Here is an 18,810-nt window from a genome sequence, read left to right as displayed (position 1 = left end):
ACAAAATTTCGCTCTGACGTCCCCTGAATGTGTGTACGTTGAACTTCTTTCGCACCGCACCGTGGCCAACCGCGTACAGCGGCGGTTCCGGCGACCGCCGCTTGACGGTGGCGACTTTCATGCTGCGACGGTCTTTAGTCGGTCAACCCGTGCGGCACCCGGGGTCTGCCCCGTGACCTCCTTGCCAGCGGGGCGTTCGACAAGTCACGTGGCCTCGAGGTGCACTTAGCATGGCACAGGAGCTCCGTGGTGGCGTCACCGCCACTTAATGGTGAACGGGGGTTGTTGTTGTTGCTGCTGCTGCTGCGTGGCAATGCCGGTGGCCATGGGTGGTTGATGGCAGTGAGCGCCGGGCGGCTCAAACACAACAGCAAGTTGGCATAGTCGAGGGGCACAGGCGGTGCGTCGGGCAGTCATCTCAGTCAGCCCGTGCCACCCGGGTCTATCCCGCGACCCTCGACACTTCACGTGTCATTAAAGTGCACGTTTCCTGGCACAAGCGTCACGATGACGTTCATGGCGAATGGCGGTTGTTGTTGTTGTTGGTGGTGGTAGTGACAATGATGGCTCTTAGACACCCCCCACCCCGTGCAAACATCCATCCCCACCCCCAATTCCGCAGCACCCCACACACCCCAACCCGCACCCGTGTTGGAACGTGAACTCTGCCCCCGTGAACCCGGCGGTCTCTGCCCCCCTCCCACCCCTCACTGCTCCCTCCCCAGCCACGTGGTGTTGAGGTCGCCCCGCTGTTCAGGCATTCATCCGTTTCGTTGGGGCAACGTTTATGCCTCGTACAGGAATACACCCCAGGAGGTCCGGGAACAAAAGTCCGCGTGCGGTGCCAGCGGATGGACCCCCGCGGGGGGGGGGGGTGCCTGGGGGGTGCCTGGGGGGTTAGGGTCCGGCGGTAAAATATTTTCCGGCGCACAGCCCCGGGCAGCTCCGGTTGTCAAATTCAGCCGTAGGTTGGGGACTCTTCAGGAAATACATTCGACTGACGTTTTCTTTCCCGTACGGCCGATCGACTGATTTTTTTAATCTCGGAAGCTAAGCAGGTTTCGTGTGATCCTGGACATTGCTGGGATGGGTGGTGACCGCTGCGCGCAAAAACATGTTGTCGCAGCTGCGGGGTCACGCGAAGCCAGAGGGCAAGGTTGTACCGTATGCCCTGTAACTTTCTACGCTGCCGTGTGTCCTCTGCTCCGGCCGTCGCCAACTCGCGCAGCTGACCGGCGCGGTGAAGTATGGACGACCCGCGTGCTGCGTGGGGAGCCTATCGTACAGCCGTGGATTTTACCAAAAGGGCTGGATGAGTACAATGTCAATCTGCTGGACGGAGGCTACCCCGTGTCAGTTATGGTGCTCCTTTGACCATACTTCACCACGTCGGTTCAGTGCGGGTGGACAATGGGTAAATAGTGGGGGGGGGGGGGGTGCGTGCGGGGACGCTGAGCCGCTTCAGCTATCACTCGCCACTGATGCTAGCCGTGAATCGTATTCAAATCGGGTAGGGTTCATCGCACAGGGCGATCACCGCTCCATCCGCTCCGCGTACAGTACCGTGTGTTTATAAACTGAGCAAAAGGAGGACACGGTCACAATACCAATGCTTTTGTGGCCGCCTTTGTGTGCTTCGTGAATATTCATCCAGCAGTCGGGACAGTCCTGTGGCTCATGATGATGATGACGATGCGTGTGTGAGTAGATGGGTGGGGGGGTGGGGGGGGGGCGAGATGCTGGTGAGCAGCAGTGTGCCACCGCGGTGAGCCTTAAGTCGCCCCGAGCCTGGGCCACCAAACCTGAAGTTCGACGTTCATCCCCACGGCGAACATCAGTGGCGACGTAAGAACCGAACCAGAGCCTTCCCCGAACCCGCATCGCCCGTCCCGGTTAAGTTCGGGGGTCACCCAAACCTCCCACGAGCGACTCGGCGCCGGGGACCGCCGTATTAATCCAGCAGTGAATGGACCCGTGACTCACGGTTATGATAGTAATGTCAGCCGACTCTGACACGTGAGCCGCGCGAGGTTTACAATGAAGGTGGTGGTGGTGGGGGGGGGGGTCGAATCCCCATTATCTACACCACCCCCACACCACCCCCTCCCTCCCTCCCTCCATCCCCACCAGCAATTCCTGCACAAACAGAGAGACTGGGCGAGCTTGAGAGCAAGGTCGATTTGCTCCTGATAGAACATCAGCAGTGTTTACACGTGGCACGCGCGTGCGTGTGTGTGTGTTTGATTGTGTGTATGGGTGGGGGAGCGGTAGCGTAGCGGTCAGGGCACCGCACGACGGACCCGCCCCCCCCCCCGAGTTCGATGCCCGCTCACGGCCGCCACCCCGACACCGGGTGACGATTATCTGAACCGGTTCTGGGCCTCTCCTAGGTCGACTCAGCCTCAAATGAGTACCTGGCGCGGTGTGTCAGCATCGCCAATGGGGAGACAAAGGCGGCCGGGCGTGGTGCTGGCCAGCCACCCCCTCGTGTGCCGTGCCGACCTTCATAGCGTTCGCTAACAGTACTTGCCCCAAAAAGTCTGTTGAGGCTATGAAGGGGGATCTTTGTCTTTGTGCCACTGCGCATCCGTGTGTGTTAGTTGGTATCCGTGTGCTCGCCATATTTTTGCATGAGTGAGTGTGTGTATCCGTGTGTTCACAAGTGTGCGCGTGTGCATCCGTGTGTGAGATTGCATCCGTGTGAGAGTGCGTGGTTGTGTGTTTGTACGTGTCCGGGCGTGGTGCTGACCACACTAACCTCCCAGTACGCTGTGCCTGCCTGAATAGGTGCTCGCTAACAACACTTGCCCTGGCAGTCTCTAAAAAAGGCAATGTAACTGTGGGTCTCTCTCTCTCTTCCATGCGAGTGTGAACATGTTTGCTCGTCCATGTGTCTGTGCATGCACGAGTGTTTAAAGCACGCGTGTGTATCTCTGTGTGTGTCCGTGTCTATGTGTATCTGTATATGTGTATGTATGTGTGGGACTGCGTGTGGCAGTACGTGTGAATGTGTGTTTCTAATATATATGTGTCTGTGTGATTGTATGTATATGTGGCCATGTGTGTGTGTGTACTCTGTATGTATGAGTCTGTGTGTCTCTGTATGTGTGTGTGTATGTGCATGTGCCCATGTGTAAGTGTGTAAACATCGCCACTAGGGAGACAAAAGCGGCCGGGCGTGCTGAAGGCCACCCCACTCCCTTCGTGTGCCGTTCTAGCCTTCATAAGTGCTCGCTAACAGCACTTGCCCCAAAAGTTTGTTAATGCTATACGAAGTCGGGGGGGGGGGGGGTGTTGTATGTGCCTATGTATTTATGTAGTTACGTTTGTGTGTGTGTGTGTTTGAACGAGTGCTCTGCGTGACCCAGGCTGTATTTTTTTTTCCGAGCCGACCCTCTCACATCCTGGAAGCTGCCTCTCTCTTGTACGAAACCGGAGGTCTGGAGCCCAGGCAGCGGCTGTGGCAGGGTCGCTTTTTAACAGCAGCTTCGTTGGTCACGCGTCTCAAAGTACCCCCCCCCCACGTGCATTCCTGCACGCACTCGGACTCGAGCAACCCTGAGCGGGTTAGTTTAACACGCAGTAGCCTTTCGCGACCAATATCCATAATACAGGTTGTTGTTGTTGGGTTTTTTTTTACTTTTGATACCTGAGCGGGTTTTGACGCTTTCCCAACAACTAAGGCTGAAAGCGCAAACGCTTTAGCTGTAGAAGTGGTGGGGGGTCGCGGGCGGTGGGTGGGGGGGGCACGATAACTCTCGTAAAACTGATCCGACCTCAGTGATAATTGTGTATACATTTGTGTTGCTATCAAGGACGCGCCCGATTTCGAAAACCGGTCGCATCGTTCCGAGGGTTTTCCCAAAAATGTGGAGGTCGCAAACCAAGAATACAAATTTACGATTTTCAATTATGCCCAGCTGCTTGTGTGGGCTTTCGTGCCGCCAATGAAATACTTCCGAGGACAAAAAGCCGCGCTGTTACAGACGCGTACGTGTGCTTTTTTTCCTCCTTTGCTAAGTACGGTAATCGCCCTTCTCGGTGAAATCCGTCCACGTTTTTGTCTTTTTGCTGCTTCACGTTATACGGGAAACAGGAGGCAAACGCAACCCGGTCTTCCAACTTCTCCGTTGAATAATGACTACAAACGCTCTGGCTTAAGGCCTCCCCATGTTGTGTCGGTCATAGGGGAGGGTCGTTTGACTATACTTCACCACGCTGGTCAGCGTAGCTTGGTGAAGTTGGTGGTGGGGGGGGGGGACCCAGGTCAGATTGAGATATCGCTCGCCCACTGATGGTTAGCCGTGGCTTGAAATAAAACTCAGGTTTTCTGGGTTCATACCAGAGTTCGTAAAACCACCGTCCACTGATTTCACCTCTGATAGAACACAAGATGCTGTTGACCTTTGGAGCTACACAGCTTGGCTGCTTGTCCCTGACTTCTTCTTTTTCCTCCGGTCGATGTTGATGTAGAGGAGACAACCGAAATTTCACTGTGCGGTGGGTTGAGCCCAGATAATTGAGTCAGGAGTCGTGGAGTGGTTTATCGCCGCGGTGATGATGATGATGGTGATACCCCCTCCTTTATATTCGTGAATCGAGTCATTTTGTGTGTTCCACGGTTCTCTGTTCTGGATTGGTGACCACAGTCTCTCGCACACCACCGGAGACTTCCCGTTTGTCACTGGCTGTTCGGACAAGGGAGTCCGAATCTTCGTTTCTGATTTCAATAAAAAAATAAATCTTTGGGATTACAGTCAAGCAACTGGGACATTAGACAGCGTGCGGTAAACGTTTTGGTGGCATCGCACCGACACGCAGCCCTCCGCAATTTTTTCGCTCACGCCACTGCTGGCGGGGAGGCCTCCATCAGAGAAAGCTCCGGAGAGCTCCTCTCGACGGTGTTTTGGCCTACTCTTCCACGCCACTCAGACGGGAGTACCCACACTTTACCCCCAACTCACACGCGACCAGCTGAGCGAACCACGGTGGCGTTCCCGTTTTATACCGCTCGGTGGGACAGAGGCGCGGGGAGATTTAAAAATAAAATGTTAAAAATCCAAATTTATCTAAGCTGCCATGCTGGGAGGTAGAACCGCCCACCGCTTGATTGCAAGTTCACTGCGCCGAGCTATTACACCATCGCCATCCCTGTAAGAACTTGTATTGATTTTCATTTCGTGTGTCGTTCAGCCCCTGCAAACCATGACCGTTACTGTGGTGCCGATTATAATTATAGAAGCACTCGAAATGACTGCATGGATAGGAACACTCAATATGTCTCCCCATCATTTACTGTGGTGTCCTAAATTCACGTGGGAATTAAACATTATATAACCTTGCAAAGATTCGTTTCGGTCGGATGATTTGTTGTTAAAAGGCTTATCATTTAGCATCCGTCTCTCGTGGTATTTTTTTCCGTAGCTTTTTTTTTACTTAAATAAACAGTGCTTATTTGCTCAGCGAAAGAGTAAATAGGAAATCCAGGGGTGTAACAACGACGCCTCGATCCATCGACTAATTTTCGATTGTTTAGCTCACGGATACGCGCGTCGGAGCGCCCGCCAGTGCGCGTACGATTCAACGATTCGAGGCTACGGGGTCGGTAGGTCACAAAACAGAGCACTGAGCCAGCCGTTCACCGCGGAGTTACCTGGGTCCAAATCCATATCGCCGCCTTTGTTAGAACCGGATTCTCTCTTCGTAGAGAGTCGACGGTCTCGGCCTGGTAATCAATGACTCCGCACACACAAATGCATCACGTTGAATTTTGACAATTTCTTTGGTGATAATTTAGTTTTTTATCTGTGTACATGCTGTATGTAATGAGTTCACAAGGACCCCCTTGCAGCCGTTAGAGGCCGCTTCAATATTGAAAGAAAAAAAAGTTTTTTCTTGAATTGAACTGTGACCCTGAATGGTGACAATTCATGGCAGATGGATAGAGGGTGTAAACAAAAACAGGTAAAGGCACAGCCGTGCAATTGCTCGCTCACGCCACTGCTGGCGGAAGGGCTTCCAACTAGAGACAGCAGGATATTGGTCGGCCACGCTGGACAGACAGTTTGGAAGCGGTGGGAGAAACCCAAGTTTTACCGAACTACAGTGACCTGCCGTTCGACTGTGGTGCATCCACATTCGTACTGCCGGGTGGACAGACGCAGCGTGGCCGGGGGGGGGAGCATTCAAGAAACGTGGGTGAAAGGGGTGACTTGTTGCACCTCTGCTAAATACTCTCCAACTGACACTGCTGTTCACTCTTCGGCTATCAATCGACTAAAATGTATTTAATCGACCGCTTTAATCGTGGTCGATTACTTCAGGGCCCTTTTTTTAAAAAGTCTCAGGCCACCCCCGCACCCTGCCCTCCCGAAGGCAGGAAACCCCCTGACGAGCCATGCGCAGCGCGACGCGGCTGATGATGCCGATGGCGCCACCAAGACCGCGTCCTCCTCGCCTCCCGTTCAGCGGCACACGTGGGAGCAGAGGTGAGACTGCGCTTTCTTTTCAGAACCTAACTTTGTGTTGTCCCCCGAGCCGAGTTAACGGAACCTATCATCGGTTGCGCAATCGATTGCTTAAGTCATCGGACAGAACCAGCTGTAAATCGGAATACCCTGAGCCAGTTGTCGTGTTCCGTGACCGCGTCTGGCCCAGCCCCGCGCTGTGTTTCACTTGGCCTCCGGGAGTCGTGATGCCGCGCATTCATTTGGCCGAGGCTTCTGGGTTATGAACGCGGCGATTTTGTCAAAATGTGCGATGTTTGCGCTCGTTTGTTGTGTACAGACGGCGTGTTGCAGTGGAGAGAAAAGAGGGGCCAGCTCACATCCTCTTCAAGTCGACCATTTTAACACGACACCGTTGTGGTGGTGGTGATGATGACGACGATAATCCTGCGGGCCCGAACAACACACGCTAACAGCCCGAAAACACATCACAAAGCTACGCAGGAAAGGCCGCGACGCCAATCGCTTAATTGGACTAATTTGTGCATTTTCCCCAGCCCCCTGCGCCTATTACGGAGAGGCTGGCTGTCTGCGTGTGTGTGTGTCATGAAATGCAGCTTGTGAATTAGAGGTATACGACGCATCAGACCAAGTGCAATTGATATGAACTGTAAATCTGTAGAAAACGCCGCTGACGTTAAATATCGTGCCAACTTTTTAGACTTTATAATAATGTATCATTTCGAAGGGGGGCAGGAAGGGGGGAAGGGGGGGGGGGGTCAGGCCTTCAGCCCCTCCTCCACCCACCCCTGCCGACGATGTGACGGGGCTGTTGTGGGTTTACTCACCAACACAAAAAACCCGTTAGTGCTTAAGTAGTAACTAATTGGCACATTTTTGTTTACGTGACAAACCTTACTAATTGGCCGTGTCGGGTGGCGGCGGGTTTAACGACGCGTTTATATTCGCGCGATCCAACCCCAAGCAAAAACAACATTTTATCGTGAATAATATTGGGTCGCGAAAGCCTGCAGTGTTGAAGGGGGCTGCCTGTACTCTGCACACTCCTCCAGCACAATGACTGCATGCATCAGGAGGGCATAGACGTGGCACGATGATGCCCACCTGTGATGGAGTGTTTTAATTCATAGCTTTGTCCCACGGGGTGGGTAAGGGGGGGGGTGAATGGGGTTTAAAGGTGGGTAGTGAGTGGGGGGGGTACAGCTGGATTAATTTTAGTCACGTGTTCAGCGCTGAGTAAGAAGCACCTGGTGTTTCTCCACGGCAGTTTGGCACGGCCTAAAAAAAAACGCACCGCCCAAGGTCTGACGCCGCGGGTGCTAAAAATATGTTTATTTATTACGACAACTTATTTTAACGTTTCTTCAGGTGACCTTTGATCCACAGAATAAACGAGGAACAGCATTTTCCTACTCACTCTACCGCTGAGTAGTATGCCCGCTGTTTGACTGGCCAGACCGATGTGTTTAATTCCCTTCGCCGGGAAGTTCGCCAGAATTGAGCGCAGGAACAAAAGTAACCAGATGGGTGATTTTTTTTTCTGTGTATGTAGTCATCGTTGACGGTCTAAGAGCATCAACCCTCACTGTACTTGAAGACCCAATTTTTATGTGACTGTGGGGGTCTCTGTATGAGTCGTTGGGTCTCTGTGTGAGTCTATGGGTCTCCAGCACACACATTCTGTATAATCGTGCGGTCGCATTTAGTACTTTTGTTCAGTAGGAAATCACTCAGTCCCCTCAGATATCCCTTCCTCCTGTCATCCGTGCTGTTGACTCCGTGCTCCAGGTTTTAGTTCAGGCTCAAAACCATATTTTCAATTCCATGTCAGAATTCCTCATTCTCTCTAAATATAACGTAAATATTCCCACTTTCTGTGCTGTGTCTTGAGATGCAGTCGCATTTAGACACAATATGAATCCACATCGTATTAAATCACACGGAGACCCATAGACTCACATGAAGGCCCATAGACACACACGAAGACCCATAGACTCGCATATAAATCATAGGCTTATGGCTGACTTCACCTTGCTTTCTGTTACATGAATATCGCCTTGCTGTGCCGTGTCTAGAGATGCGGTCGCACTTAGACACTGTATAATGCCAAACTGTACCGTATTGTATAATATTCTCTTTTTAGCCACAGGACGGGGGGGGGGGAAACTCACTGAAGATGCCTCATGTGGGCATCCACGATAATGCGGGGGAGAAAGAGTGAGAAACTATAAACTACTCTTCAAAACTTCGAAAATATTTTTATTTTACCAGGTAAGGCCTACTGAGCTATATAGCTCTCTTTCGGAAGAGACCTGGCCACAAATGATAGCTCAACGAAGTGGCTTATCATGTGGAAATATATAGCAGACAAATGCTCTAAACGCGTCATGTTGATTCTAAATGTGGAGGGAAAAACCAGAGGACCCGGAGAAAAATCCACGTGACCATGGGGAAAGAGACATGCAAACTCCAAATACATAGCTGGCGTCAGGGTCAGGATCGAACCCACGACCTCCTGTATACCTAGCGAGGTAGTTAACGTCTCCTAGCCGCCGTGACGATGATGAGCGAGAGACACGCAAACTCCAAATACACAGAAGGTGTTAGAGTCAGGATCGAACCCACAACCTCTTGCATACTAGGCAAGATGGCTAACATCTCGCCACCGTGGCGCCCGCCAGACACTGCCCGCCTATCCCCTTACCAACACCAGCCCCCCTTTTAAGGGCATGCAGACGATGCTTTGCCCAGTCACCCATTACAATTCATCCAGCCCTAAGTACTTACACTAGCGTTTATCTTTTAATTATATTTAATCATAATTATTACATCTCTTTAACAGTACGCTGTCGCTTGTGGGAGTTGTTTGACCAGACTTCACCACACTGGTCAATGTGAAGAGGTCGAAGGTTGTCGACATGGCCTGGCCCGGGGGGGGGGGGGGGTTGGGGAGAGAATGTTGGCTGAGACTTGATTCAGATATCACTCCCCTCTAAACAAGGTCAGGTCACCTGGTTCATCGTGGTTGTTTGACGATACTTCAACCCAGTGTCGGATTAAGCTAGTGCGGGGCCTGAAGCATATGTTATGAAGGGACCCTAAATAAAAAACACAAATATTAAAACACGGATTTTTTTTACTTGCATAGTAAAGTCATTGTATTTTTTTCATTTTCTATACAGCCAGATAATACGACAAATCGCTAACCTTAAACAACCAGTCGTTCGTAAAAGTTGAAGGCGGTAAAGTACTATAGTTATAGAGCAAGTGTAGAATCGCTGAACCGGAATTGATAGCTTGAAAGCGTTTAGCGTGGGGCCCTTGAAAGTGCGGGGCCCGTAGCTACTACATATGTAGCTACTTGTGCAACTCGTTTAATCCGCCACTGATCACAACCACGGTGGTCCAGTGTGAGTTGGTGATTTGGGCAGGTTCGTCCGGGACTGCTTCTTGGCGTCGCTTGCCTCTGATCGAACTCCACGTCGCCGGGGTTCATTGCAGCCCATCGCTGCAGATTTTGTTTTGTTCGCAGGCTATTTTATTAATCATCTACAGCTGCCGGCGTGCGTGCAGCGGTCGAAGCGTCTGACGGGGCAAGGTGGCAGGGCCTGGGAAAAAAAGCGGGTGGCCTGACTTTTGACACGAGGCTGCGTTTGAAGGGTTTCTCTCAGCTGGTTAAATAAAGGGCTTCATTCAGTTCATTCGTTGATCGATTTTTTTTCCGCTTGACGGCAAAATGTGAGGCCGATAACTTCTCGGATGGTGCGGCTTTAAACTCGAATGTCAGTCTAACTCGAGTTAACTGTTTTTCGTGTCTCAGCAGCCCCTTTGCTTCCTCGCATATTACACTTGACAAGTTCTATCAGAACTTCACCCGAGATGTTAACGTTGTTTGTACAGGAGCCGCCCAATGCGACGGTATGCAATAAAATAAAAACACGGCCTGGTAAACAGGATGCCTGGCCGGCCTTATTTATTCACGCTTATTATTTCTTGTTAATTATAATATTATTGCATAAGTGCAGTGCTTGCACCCACTGTGTATTATGTCCAGTATATATTTTTTACTGCAATAACCAGGGCAGGTTTTGGAAATATTTGTTCGTACCGAGGGCCGAAAACGACTTTCAAATAATATTCTTTGGGTCTTTCGGTAAAGTCACGTAGATGGTTCAAAGAAAATAACCAAAAACTACGACGTTTCGATCACAACACAAGCGATCGTCCTCCTGATGACAATCGCTTGTGTTGTGATCGAAACGTCGTAGTTTTTAGTTATTTTATTTGAACCATCTACAGTGAGGGAAAAAAAGTATTTGATCCCCTGCTGATTTTGTACGTTTGCCCACTGACAAAGAAATGATCAGTCTATAATTTTAATGGTAGGTTTGTTTGAACAGTGAGAGACAGAATAACAACACAAAAATCCAGAAAAACGCATGTCAAAAATGTTATAAATTTATTTGCATTTTAATGAGGGAAATAAGTATTTGACCCCTCTGCAAAACATGACTTCATACTTGGTGGCAAAACCCTTGTTGGCAATCACAGAGGTGAGACGTTTCTTGTAGTTCGCCACCAGATTTGCACACATCTCAGGAGGGATTTTGTTCCACTCTTTGCAGATCTTCTCCAAGTCAATAAGGTTTCGAGGCAGACGTTTGGCAACTCGAACCTTCAGCTCCCTCCACAGATTTTCTATGGGATTAAGGTCTGGAGACTGGCTAGGCCACTCCAGGACCTTAATGTGCTTCTTCTTGAGCCAATCCTTTGTTGCCTTGGCCGTGTGTTTTGGGTCATTGTCATGCTGAAATACACATCCACGACCCATTTTCAATGCCCTGGCTGAGGGAAGGAGGTTCTCACCCAAGATTTAACGGTACATGGCCCCGTCCATTGTTCCTTTGATGCGGTGAAGTTGTCCTGTCCCCTTAGCAGAAAAACACCCCCAAAGCATAATGTTTCCTCCTCCATGTTTGACTGTGGGGATGGTGTTCGTGGGGTCATAAGCAGCATTCCTCCTCCAAACACGGCGAGCTGAGTTTATGCCAAAGAGCTCCATTTTGGTCTCATCTGACCACAACACTTTCACCCAGTTGTCCTCTGAATCATTTAGCTGTTCATTGGCAAACTTCAAACGGGCATGTGCTTTCTTGAGCAGGGGGACTTTGCGGGCGCTGCAGGAATTCAGTTCTTCATGGCGTAGTGTGTTACCAATTGTTTTCTTGGTGACTATGGTCCCAGCTGCCTTGAGATCATTGACAAGATCCTCCCGTGTCGTTCTGGGCTGATTCCTCACCGTTCTCATGATCATTGCAACTCCACGAGATGAGATATTGCATGGAGCCCCAGGCCGAGGGAGATTGACAGTTCTTTTGTGTTTCTTCCATTTGCGAATAATCGCACCAACTGTTGTCACCTTCTCACCAAGCTGCTTGGCAATGGTCTTGTAGCCCATTCCAGCCTTGTGTAGGTCTACAATCTGGTCCCTGACATCCTTGGAGAGCTCTTTGGTCTTGGCCATGGTGGAGAATTTGGAATCTGGTTGATTGATTGCTTCTGTGGACAGGTGCCTTTAATACAGGTAACAAGCTGAGATTAGGAGCACTCCCTTTAAGAGTGTGCTCCTAATCTCAGCTCGTTACCCGTATAAAAGACAGAGGGGGTCAAATACTTATTTCCCTCATTAAAATGCAAATAAATTTATAACATTTTTGACATGCGTTTTTCTGGATATTGTTGTTATTCCGTCTCTCACTGTTCAAATAAACCTACCATTAAAATTATAGACTGATCATTTATTTGTCAGTGGGCAAACGTACAAAATCAGCAGGGGATCAAATGCTTTTTTTCCCTCACTGTACCTGACTTTACCGAAAGACCCAAAGAACATTAATTCCTGCAGTCACGAAAGCTTTAAGTCAAGACTTTCAAGTAACTTTCGCGGGCGACACACACGTGAACGCGCACACCTCGGTGGTTATCGAGTAAAGGAATGCCAAATATATCACTTGGGCTTACCTTTACAGGTAACCGAGCGTTGCAGCTAAAGTTCGAAGCACAGGGTGGGTTGCCACGTTGGAAATGTGTCACCTCCCACACTCTACGACTTGGGGTGCCACGGTGGCGAGATGTTAACTTATTCACCTGGTGTTGAAGGAGGTCGTGGGTTCGATCCCGATCCCGATCCGCCAGCTGTACATTTGGTAGTTTGCGTGTCTCTCTCCCCGTGGTCGCGTGGATTTTTCTCCGGGTCCTCCGATTTTCACCTCCACATTTAGAATCACGCGTTTAGAGTATGTAACCGCTGCTATACATTTCCGCATAAGAGAAGCAACTTTCATTGAGCTATCATTTGTGGCCAGGTCACTTCTGAAAAAAGAGTTACACAGCTCAGTGGGTGGATTTTTTTTTTTAAACAAATAACTCGATTAGAATCCTTCCAGTCACCAATAATAATCCTTTGCGGGGCCGTTTCAAAGTGGTGGGTCAGCTCGTTGCCTTTGGGCCGTTATGAATTAAATTGGCGGCCCACGGACTGTGAGGTGTTTTGACACGCTTTCATTTAACTCACTGTCTGTTGTTGTCGTTGTATCCTCAAATCTTGTAACTAAATTTTAACCCACTTATAGGAATAGGTTTTACCCTTTTAACTGGCACAAAAACTGACACCTTTATTCAAGGCATCATGTTTGCAATAACCACAACACAAGCAGTCAAAATGCAAACAAAAAAGACAACTCTGATAATATACACTGTCCTTGAATTTGATTGGTCCACACCCGAGACGGCTTTTCTTAGAGCCTAGTCTCCATTGGTGTTGGACCAAAAGACGCCAAAAGGCATACCAACCCACTTCCCAATGTGGTATCGACTGCAAACTTGGTATACTGATGTCATACTGATGACAATACTATATTCTATCATAAAAAATATATACACATTTTTAAACATTATTTTGCATATGTTATGTTTCGGCTTGGTTCTAATTGTCCACGCTCAACTGACGTTGGCTGTAATTGGTCACGGCCCCTTACGTTATGGCAAGCTTCGGGGCCACTTACTGGAGTCGTGGAGTTCTGCCATTACTAGTACATTTCATAAAAGCGTGTTTAAAAAAAAAAGTGTTTTTAAAATATTACTTATTTTGTATGTATACCCACTGGGCGTACAGGACTGGGGTGCTGACAACAGAACTATTTGGATGGGGTGGAAAGATTCCAACCACCTTTGACTTCCTCCCCTTTAGTTAAGTTTTGGAGAAAATAAAAAGAAACAAGCTACGCACGTGGATTCTTAGACTCGTGTTTGATCATGTGGCGAGAATTGGCTAACATCACATTATGTACAAAGTCTTTTCTTCTCAATAAATATAGAGGAGGAACAAGGAAAGGATAACAAGGCGCCTTGAGACGTCGAGTGAGAGGCGCCTTACCAGTGCAAATGTCGTCACAGCACACGGTATATTATTAATCGGAGGTAACGAAAGGTGGTCAGGCTTTCAAGTGTGCAACACTTTGCGTGGACGACGACGAGGAGATCTGTTCTCATTCTTTTTTCATCGTTGAGGAGAATTGACGTGAAGCTTTCGTGACTGCAGGAATTCATATTCCTTGGGTCTTCCTGTAAAGTCACGTAGATAGGTTAAAAAATAAATATAAAACTACGACGTTTCGATCGCAACACAACAGCTTGCCTTTAGTGTACTTACCCCCCCCCCCCCCTTTAAATTTAGATTTGAAGCTTTCGTGACTGCAAGGATTCATCTTCTTCTACCCCCCCTTTGTTTCCACCTGATGAGGGTCGCTTGTGTTGCGATCGAAACGTCGTAGTCTTTTTTGTTTGTTTTTTAATTAGTTTTTTTAAAAACCTATCTACTGTGACTTTACCGAAAGACCCAAAGAATATGAATTCCTGCAGTCACCAAAGCTTCAAGTCAAGATTTAGAGGAGCGAGAGAGAGGTAGGCGGTGGGTGGTGGGCATGCCCACGCGTGCCCCGGCGCGTCAGGGGCGAGGTTCGCCGCATCGGTGTCCGGAGCATGGCTTAGGCCACACAGATTGGAATAAGGGGGGGGAGGGGGGTACACGGGTGGTGGTGGTGGGGGTGGCACGTAGGGAGAGGGTGCGGGTGGGGGCCACAAAAAATGGGGGGGGGGCGGGGTTGGCTGGAGTTGTGGGGCCACGTCGAATGTGGGGGGCTGCGGGATTCGGGGGGCGCCTGGGGGTTGGCACGGATCGTGGGGAAAGTGGCGGGAGGGGGGGCAGGAAGATGCAGATATTGTGGTCGGGGGGAGCTCTTAGGGACGGGCAATTATAATGGTAATAATAAGGCAGGTCAAGTTGTGTAGTTTTAATGTTTCTTTAATTCATATTGGACCAGCAATAGCCCAAGCACAAACTCAAAGGTAATCAAGCAGGTAGGGTGTTGACTGTTATGTCAGCCGACTTTCTGCGCTGTATCGCATTATATTTCTAAGTTTACTAGGTTTGTTTCTCTTTCATTTGTACCTGATGATGATTGCTTGCTTTGCAATCGAAACGTCGTATGATATGTAATTTATTTTCTATTTCTACGTGACTTTACCGAAAGAACCAAAGAATAAACTCAAAATAGTTAAAGAGCCACAGCGGTGGAGTCCGTCCCAAGCGTAATGGTCGAGTTAGTGTGGTCCCCAGCGGATAGGAAAATCCCCGGTCAGCCGATAAGATCAACAACAACAACAACAACGAGAAGCCAATTGACATTTAATCTACAATGAAAGTCCGGCTCCTGTCCGGTGTGGAACTCAAAACTCGAAGTCATTGACATCCGTTCACCCAACTTTGGGGGACTCGGATCTACCAGGCTGGCCGTTCCATCCCCTCCGCACTATGTTGAACTCGCCACACCGCACAGGTCAAAGTAGTTCTCATTCCGCGCGTTCTGCATCGTGCACAATGCTCCGCCTTGGAATTCACTCCTCCGATAGTCAATTTTCCCACACGCTCATAAACCCTTGCGCAATGCAAGTAACGTGTAAACTCTTTATTCCTTACAGCTATGAGAGCGCCGCGTGTTTCAGGTCGCTTGATGTTTTGGACCTTCGGGTCTGTGCTCATAGCACTGGACGTGAACGGGGTGCAGTGTGGGATTGAGACTGTCGATAAATATTGGATTCCGACGATTTGACAGCAGACGCTCATGGAGACACATAAGACCCTCACAGAGACATGCAGACACTCGCAGAGACGCTCGAGGGAGACGTATGGAGACTCAGAAACATGTCGACGCAGCAACGTTCAGGCACTCGTACACATTCCGAGACACATGGAGAGACTCGGAGACACGTGGACACTCGGAGACGCATCGAAAACACACAGACACTCACGTTGGACCAATCCCCCCCCACCCCTCCACCACCCCCAATTACAAAACCATTTCACTGCAGAGAGTTCAATTCACGTGCCACGCCAGGGCCAGGACCTAATTTGGAGGAGCCCTTGACAGCCGCACGTACAACCGCGGCCTTTAAATGAGAATAAAGCGAGCGGCTCCTGCGTCAGAGCGAGCGAGCATGGGGTTGGGTGGGGGGGGTCAAGGTCTCACTGGGGTTGTGGGAGGAGGAAGAGAGAGAGGAGTGTGGGGGGGGGGGGTCTTGGGGGGGGGTCCCCCCTTCTGACCTTGTACACGGGGGGCAAGTCTGGAAATCGTTAAAAAAAACCTGGGACCCCTTCAAATTACGAGCCTCTCCAATTTTTGTATTCGTGCCCCAATGTGTGGCGGAGGGCGGTGGGAAATGAGGGATGACTCAGGGAGGAGAGTTCCCTGTACAAAGGGAGGCCTGGGACTGTGCGCAGTGTGTGCGCGCAAAGAAAAGCGATGTAATACAATTATACAATGCAGGCTTCGTTTTTATTCAATATTTCTTTTTGCAACCCTTTGTCAGTCCAATGCTGGATGAAGGCCTCCCCCACGCGGGTGCCGACCCTGGTGTTATTTAACGCAGTGCCCCTAAGCACCGGTGCACACGTGTCCTCTCTAATAAGACTTCTAATTGCAAGAGAGCGTAGGCCACACACTCCTTGATGGTACGTCTTGGCCGAACATCCCGATTATTATTAGTATTTCTTACTTCAGGAAGCCTTTCAGGAGTTGGCAGGAGGAACATAAGTTGAGCAATAGGATGGCAGAAGACCTGGGTAGGGAGTTACATGAGACAGATGAGGCCACCACAGCTGTAGTGTGATGAGATCAATCGAGACGACATTGTCGAGGGAGGCAGCCAAAGGCAGAAGGAGGAGCCAAAGGACTTAGCAATGTTTGCAATAATACTGTACTTCTTTTTTTTCCACTGTAAAATCGAACCAAGCCAGCATTGGGCCATCTCAGTACGGGGTTTTTTTTCCACTGGGCTCTTTGCTGAGCCTAGCCGGAATAAAACAGTGATACGCTGGCCTCAACGAGGGATCTGAATCTGGCTCGGGGCCAAACAGGCCAACGTCGGGACTGATGACGTGTTGATTGTGTGTGTGATGTCAGCATTTAACATCGTGAGGAAGAATAAGAACGTGGCATCACTACATCACATCAGCTCTACTTCTGCAGTGGAAAACAAAACTACCTGAGTAGCACAACTGAGGAGACGCCACGTTGGTTCTTTTTTTCCCCACTATAGAAGCCGAGCCGAGCCACTGCTGTCAACACGCAATGAAAGAGTGGCATTTAGATGAATTGTAAATGCTGTGAGTTTGAAGTAGTAACTAATTGGCATGCTTTGTGTACGTGACAAACCTTACTAATTGAGTGGTGGTGGGTTTAATGACACATTTATATTTACTCGATCTAACCCCCCCCCCCCCCAAAAAAGACGTTTATTATGCATGTAGATGAAGTTTCGTGGCTGATACAACAGAAAAGCGAAAATTATTATCCTCGCCCCCTGGCCCAGCTTGGCCCTGAAACAGATTCCGATTTATTTTGATTCCAGGCCAGAGATCCACGGCTTTGGTTCCGGCTCGGCAAATAGCAAGTGGAACTATCACCCCATACCGTGAAAGGCCCTGTGCCGCTGGCACAGCAAGGATGTGGCAAGTGGAAATAAAACTAAATTGCTCTGATCAGTCGGAGGTATTAATTCCAGACATTAGTGGGCTGCGTGAACGAAAGAAAAAAACACCGAGTGGAATTTTCCCTTTCATTTGCCATTTAAAGCCAGCGGAGCAAGGCAGAGAGGAAAGAGAGAGAAAAATATATCGCTTACTGGATGTGTTGTTGTACAACCTACAGGATAAAGGGCAGTGGAGGATAATGAAAATGCGGCTGTGAAAATAATGTCCGAGTGTAATCGAGAGGCGTGTGAAGAAGGTTCTTCGTGTACAGACAGCCGCCACGTGGCGTGTTGTTTGCGATGCACAGCTGATAGTTGGTGTACAGTCACGCTTGCTACTGGACGGCTGCCGCGATCAGGGGAGGGAGAGTGGGGTTTATTGTCCCCATGTCGTATGCATGCCACATGTGGTATCCACAAAGCCCTTTCTCAATCCACTGCTAGATGGCGGTGCGGGAGGCGGGGTCTGCCCGCGCCGTGCGGGTCACTGTTGGTAGTGGTGGCGGGGGGTTAGAGTTACTTTGGTCATACTTCACCAATTTTGTCAATGCTGATGCACCATGTAATTATCGTGCACAATTAATAATGTCACGGTATAAATAAAGAGAAGGGGTGGGTGTGTTAATAGGGGTTGGTGGGGAGCGCGGGTGTGGAAACAGCATCAGCAGCAGACGCGCAAGTAATAGTAATAGTTATATATAAAACAAAAATAATTTAATAAAATGCGATTTTAAAGCACCCTCCACGTTCTTCAAACTCAGCCCCGAGCGACCCTGGTCAGGGCAAAGGTGTTTGGTGGAGCCGTGACGTCACGCGACCAGCTGTTCGCGTGACGTCAGAGGGCGGCTGGTGATGGACGCGCGTGCGCGTGGTTTTTTTTAAAATACATTTTAATATTTTTTTATTTCTGTATATTTTTTAAACCTTTATTTTTTGCCGCGTTAGCGTTTTACATTTGCGTTTTTCGTTTCGTTTTTTCATTCGCCTAAGATTTCCCTGCGGTGTTTACGAGTTGGTTTTGTTGTTATTTTTTTCCACAACCCAAGCTGAAATTAATGAATGAAATGACCGCGCCTACCCCTCCATAGCCCCACCCTCCCCTCCCCTCATAACAACTCCTCCCACTGCCAACGCTGGCCAATGGGAGACACCGACGCTCGCCGCCTGCGGCCAATGGGCGTTGACCCGCGTGCTATTTTTAGCTGTTGCCGGGTGACGACGACGACCGGCAGCGCCGCGGCGGGGATATCTCGCC

General features: G+C 49.5%; 1 long non-coding RNA gene across 1 annotated transcript in view; it reads left to right on the top strand.

The window, feature by feature from the left end:
• Positions 1–13,754, top strand: part of LOC142930790 (uncharacterized) — a 42,778-nt gene extending 29,024 nt beyond the window's left edge. Inside the window, exon 3 of the long non-coding RNA XR_012946740.1 lies at positions 6,787–13,754. This is a non-coding gene — a long non-coding RNA (uncharacterized LOC142930790). The remainder of the gene's footprint in view (positions 1–6,786) is intronic.
• Positions 13,755–18,810: the final 5,056 nt, after the last annotated feature.

This window comes from Petromyzon marinus, chromosome 43, assembly GCF_048934315.1.
Source record: "Petromyzon marinus isolate PM22_M1 ecotype Great Lakes invasive population chromosome 43, UKy_Petmar_22M1.pri1.0, whole genome shotgun sequence".
NCBI classification, from domain to species: domain Eukaryota; kingdom Metazoa; phylum Chordata; class Hyperoartia; order Petromyzontiformes; family Petromyzontidae; genus Petromyzon; species Petromyzon marinus.
The sequence above is the reverse complement of the archived record's forward strand: the minus strand, read 5'-3'. Positions and strand labels throughout refer to the sequence as shown.